The sequence below is a fragment of the Leucoraja erinacea genome, chromosome 49 (genome assembly GCF_028641065.1).
Source record: "Leucoraja erinacea ecotype New England chromosome 49, Leri_hhj_1, whole genome shotgun sequence".
NCBI classification, from domain to species: domain Eukaryota; kingdom Metazoa; phylum Chordata; class Chondrichthyes; order Rajiformes; family Rajidae; genus Leucoraja; species Leucoraja erinaceus.
The window spans coordinates 1047938-1054111 of NC_073425.1; positions in this window are offsets into that span (position 1 = coordinate 1047938).

Here is a 6174-nt window from a genome sequence, read left to right on the forward strand (position 1 = left end):
GAAACACTTTTTCTCACAGAGAATGGTGAGTCTGTGGAATTCTCTGCCTCAGAGGGCGGTGGAGGCCGGTTCTCTGGATGCTTTTAAGAGAGAGCTGGATAGGGCTCTTAAAAATAGTGGAGTCAGGGGATATGGGGAGGAGGCAGGAACGGGGTACTGATTGGGGATGATCAGCCATGATCACATTGAATGGCGGTGCTGACTCGAAGGGCTGAATGGCCTACTCCTGCACCTATTGTCTATTGTCTATTGAAGAAACTCCGTACAGCCAAGCGCCCATGGTCGGGATTGAACCTGGGTCTCTGGCGCTGTGAGGCAGCCACTCTACTGCTACTGTGCATAATTTGAATGCACAAATATCGTCACATGTGTTCAAGTCTTGTCAAGTTCGAGTTTATTGTTGTCGGCCTGTTAACGGTGAGTTACAGATACGATGAAAATCCTGCTTGCAGCAGCATCACAGACTCATTGACTCAGCCAACTCACAATAACATCAATTATATGTAAATATAAACTATAAATTACAAGCACATTTTCTATACTGACTTACAGAATCATCTTGTATAGGTGTGAGTCAACAAGGGTTCACTTTCCAAGCTTTTCCCACTTAAACTAAATTACTTTTCCTGTTCATCACCCAAATCTTTATTTTTACCCGAGTCTTTATAAATTCATAAGTAATAAGAGTAGAATAAGGCCATTCGGCCCATCAAGTCTACTCCGCCATTCAATCATGGCTGATCTATCTCTCCCTCCTAACCCCATTCTCCTGCCTTCTCCCCATAACCCCTGACACCCGCACAGATCAAGAATCTATCAATCTCTGCCTTGATAAGATCCATTTCTCTGAAGTTCAGTTTAGTTTATTGTCACGTGTACCGAGGTACAGTGAAAAGCTGTTTTGTTGCGTGCTAACCAGTCAGCGGACAAACTATACATGATTACAGTCCGCAGTGTACAGATACAGGATAAAGGGTTATTTCAAGATACAGTCCAGTAACAGATACTGTCCAATTAAAGATCGTCCGAGGGTCTCCGATGAGGTAGATGGGAGGTCAGGGCTGCTCTCTGGAGTTTGAGAGGATGGTTAAGTTGGCAAATAACAGCTGGGAAGAAACTGCCCCTGAATCTGGAGGTGTGTGTTTTCACACTTCTGTACCTCTTGCCTGATGGGAGAGGGGAGAAGAGGGAGTGGCCGGGGTGCGACTGGTCCTTGATTTGTGATTCTGATTGTGATAAATGTATAGACCAAGGGTTCCCAACCTGGGGTAAATTTAACCCCAGGGGGGTAAATCTCAACTACCCAGGGGGTAAATTTGTTGACTCTGGAGTTGTACATATCGTTTCTCATTGACTGACTGCGTTTGTTATACCGGTATCTGTTCATCATTAAGGGGCTGTCCCACTGTGGCGACCTAATCCCCGAGTCCAGAAGAGTGTCTTCGATCTTCAAGCTCGAGGGCACTCGCCTGTAAACCCTCCCCCCATTTATGGAGCGAAGGAAATAGCAACATTTCAGGCCGAAACGTTGCCTATTTCCTTCGCTCCATAGATGCTGCCACACCCACTGAGTTTTTCCAGCATTTCTGTCTACCAAGGAACTGCAAACGCTGGTTTAAACTGAAGATAGACACAAAAAGCTGGAGTGACGCAGCGGGTCAGACAGCATCACTGGAGAAGAGGAACGGGTGAAGTCTCGGGTCGAGGCCGCAGTCTGAAGAAGGATCTCAACCGGAAACGTTATCTGCACAGACTGCGGGGATCTGTGCTGGCTGGGACCTCTGGTGTTTGTGATAGATATAAATGAAGGGGCGGGCTGTTCTTGTGCTTTGCTGTTCCAGTGCTCTAATGCTGCAGAGATGCAATGCAGGTTAGAATGCTGCAGAGTGTTAAGGGCTTGTCCCACGAGCATGCGACTGCATGCGGCAAGCGCGACCAAACCGGAAGCAGGGGCCGCGCGGAGGTCGAGTGTTCCCGTACGAGTTGACGTGAAGTTCGAGCGAAGTCTGCGGGAAATTCGCGCGTGACATACGGCATCAAGTCGCTGCGTACGGCGTCCTGACGCTGTGCACGCCGGTCGAGGCGATGTATACGGCCTCAATGTGGCTGCGGGCCGGCAGGCCGTTGCCGCGCGGAATTTTTGAACACGGTCAGTTTTTCGGAGCCCCGCGCGATGTCGTGGGACCAGCCCCGCGCGATGTCGGGACCAGCTCCGCACAACTCCATACGGCTTCGGCAATCAAAGTGGGACCGGCCCCGCGAGGCCGTACGGCTCAAGCTACCACGTTAACTCGCGCTTGCCGCATGCAGTCGCATGCTCATGGGACAGGCCCGTTATAGTAAAGGGTCTGTCACAGTCGTAGCAGGTCGCCAAAAAAATGGCGACTGGACCTCCCTCTAGACAATGTCTACAACAAGCTACCACCTAGTCGACGTCAAGTTGCGGCAAGCTACCGACAACCGGCGACCCATTGGGACGTCCACCTACGACCACATCTACGACAACCAAAGTCAACCCACGTCCACCCGCGACAAGCTACGACAAGCTACGACCCTGTCGGCAACAACTGAAGACAATTCAGTCGCCGGTACCTGTCGCCGGTTGACGTAGGTAGTCGTCATCGGAGTCAGCACCCGGCAACAACCAATGTCACCCGGCAACAACCTGCTACAGCACCAACGTCAGGAGAAGACAAGCTACGTCAAGCCCACAGTCGCCGAAACGTTTTGAACATTTAAAAATCCAGCGGCGACCAGAAAAACGTCACGACTATTTCGGCAACTTGAGGAGACGACTCACGACCGTACAGCCGGCATCCCGGCAACCATGTGGCCACAGCCTAGTCGCCTGTAGTCGCCGAAAATATCGCCTAAGTGGGACAGGGGCTTAATGGGCCTGTCCCACTTACGTGACTTTTTCGGCGACTGCCGGCACCCATCACAGGTCGTTGCAGGCCGGCGAAAACTTTCAACGTTGAAAATCCAGCAGCGACCAGAAAGATGCTACAAATCTTTGGGTGACTGAGGAGGCGACTGTCGACCATACAGCGACACGTCGCGGGGTGAAGCCTGTATGGTCGTGAGTAGTCGCCCAAAGAGTCATACCTTGATCTGGTCGCCGCTGGATTTTCAACACGTTGAACATTTTCGGCGACCTGCAACGATCTATGACGGGTGCCGGCAGTCGCCGAAAAAGTCGCCTATGTGGGACAGGCCCATTACTGACTCGCATGCAGTGCACAAGTGCATGCGTGCAACGTAATTAGAAATGCACAGGTTCTGGCAGCACTCCGTGTCTGCGCATGTCTCACCGTATACTCCATGCAGTGAGTACTCCATACTCCCGGCCCTGTGTGAGGAATGCATGTCCACACAACAGTGGCACAGCGGTAGAGTTGCTGCCTCACTGAGCCAGTGCCAGAGAAAGCTGTGGAGGTCAAGTCAATAGACTCCGAATTAACAGAAGTTCCTTTAGGACGGAGATGAGGAGGAATTTATTGAGTCAGAGGGCGGTGAATCTGTGGAATTCTGTGCCACAAAAGGCTGTGGAGGCCAATTCAACGGATATTCTTAAGGCAGAGATGGGTAGATTCTTGATTAGTACGGGTGTCAGAGGTTATGGGGAGAAGGCAGGAGAATGGGGTTAGGAGGGAGAGATAGATCAACCATGATTAAATGGTGGAGCAGACTCGATGGGCTGAATGGCCTAGTTCTTCCCCTATCACTTGTGACCTGATTTATGACCTAGGTTTGATCCCATTTCTACATTCTCCCCGTGACCTACGTGGGTTTTCTCTGGGTGCTCCGGTTTCCTCCCACACTCAGACGTTTGTAGGTGAATTGGCTTGGGTAAAAATTGTAAATTGTCCCTAGTGTGCATGTTTGTAGGATAGACAATAGACAATAGGTGCAGGAGTAGGCTATTCAGCCCATCGAGCCAGCACGGCCATTCAATGTGATCATGGCTGATCATCCCCAATCAGTACCCTGTTCCTGCCTTCTCCCCAAATCCCCTGACTCCACTATTTTTAAGAGCTTAATCTAACTCTCTCTTGAAAGCATCCAGAGAGCCTGCCTCCACCGCCCTCTGAAGCAGAGAATTCCACTCTCTGTGAGAAAAAGTGTTTCCTCGTCTCTGTTCTAAATGGCTTACCCCTTATTCTTAAACTGTGTGGCCCCTGGTTCTCGACTCCCCCAACATCGGGAACATGTTTCCCGCCTCTAGCGTGTCCAAGCCCTCAACAATCTTATATGTTTCAATGAGATACCCTCTCATCCTTCTAAACTCCAGAGTGTACAAGTCCAGCTGCTCCATTCTCTCAGCATATGACAGTCCCGCTATCCCGGGAATTAATCTTGTAGTGTTAGTGTGCGGGGATGATCGCTGGTCAGCGCAGGCTCGGTGGGCCAAAGGGCCTGTTTCCGCGCGCTGTATCTTTAAACGAAACGCAAGGAAATAGAATGTTTCCACGTTAAGGCCATCTCCCTTTGACTAGCAGCCAAGGCAAGATCTGAATTGCCGAGCCTTGGGGCGTTTGCTGTTCCTTGTTTCACAGCCGGGATTAAGAGGACAAAGGGCTGGCAGGTTTTATTCTGGAGCTGGTAATCCTGTTTGTAATCTTCAATTCTAGGATGGCACAGTGGGTCGTTTAAAGCCCATGGAACATGATGTCATACTGAAGGCGTGGAGCAAGCTTAGCTGAGAGAAAGCTGGCAGAAGAAGTTAATAGAACAGGAGGGTGGGTGGATGGAACAAGCTGCCAGAGGAGGTAGTTGATTATCCCAACGTACTTCCCCTTTTCCCAACTTGACGCCATTTAGATAGTAATCTGCCTTCCTGTTTTTGCTACCAAAGTAGATAACCTCACATTTATCTGCATTAAACTTCATCTGCCATGCATCTGCCCACTACCCCAGCCTGTCCAAGTCACCCTGCATTCTCATAGCATCCTCCTCACAGTTCACACTGCCACCCAGCTTTGTGTCGTCGGGCCACAGTGTCAGTGCCAATTTCACTCCTAACCCCATTCTCCTGCCTTCTCCCCATAGCCCCTGACACCCGTACTAATCAAGAATCTATCTACCTCCGCCTTAAAAATATCCACTGACTTGGCCTCCACAGCCTTCTGTGGCAAAGAATTCCACAGATTCACAGGGTCTCGACCCAAAACGTCACCTATTCCTTCGCTCCATAGATGCTGCCTCATCCGTTGAGTTTCTCCAGCATTTTTGTCTACCATCTGACTAATGGCATTTCCTCTCATCTCTTTCCAAAAAGAACGTGCCTTAAATCTCAGACTATGACCCCTAGTCCTAGACTCTCCTGTGCTAATCAAGGTCCTTCAGCCCTACTTGCTCACACCAACCAACATGCCTCGTCGGCACTAGTCCCACCAGCCTGTGTTTGGCCCATATCCCTCCAGACCTATCCTATCGTAGGGGAGAGGGTGGGGCTGAAGATGTCTTGGTAGGGTTGCTCCTGGGCCTGGCCAAGCTGGTCATCCGCGAGTCAAGGTGCCAGGCGGAAGAGGGCTCTGCTCGAGCAGGCTGCCTGCCCCTTTTCCGGGGTTACGCCCATGTCCGGGTGGGGTTAGAAAGGAACTACGCGCTGTCCACGGGCACCCTGGGGGAGTTCCGGGACCGCTGGGCTCCGCAGGGTGTTGAATGTATCCTCAATATGGATTGTAACATAGAAACATAGAAATAGGTGCAGGAGAAGGTCATTCAGCCCTTCGAGCCAGCACCGCCATTCATCGTGATCATAGCTGATCGTCCCCTATCAATAACCCGTGCCTGCCTTCTCCCCATATCCCTTGACTCCACTAGCCCCTAGAGCTCTATCTAACTCGCTCTTAAATCCATCCAGTAACGTGGCCTCCACTGCCCTCTGTGGCAGGGAATTCCACAAATTCACAACTCTCTGGGTGAAAAAGTTTTTCTCAAATGGCCTACCCTTTATTCTAAGACTGTGGCCCTTTTTCTCACACAGAGAGCTGTGAGTCTGCGGAATTATCTGCCTCGGAGGCCGGTGGAGGCCGGTTCTCTGGATACTAAGAGAGAGCTAGATAAAGATATTAAAGATAGCGGAGTCAGGGGATATGGGGAGGAGGCAGGAACGGGGTACTGATTGGGGATGATCAGCTATGATCACATTGAATGGCGGTGCTGGCTCAA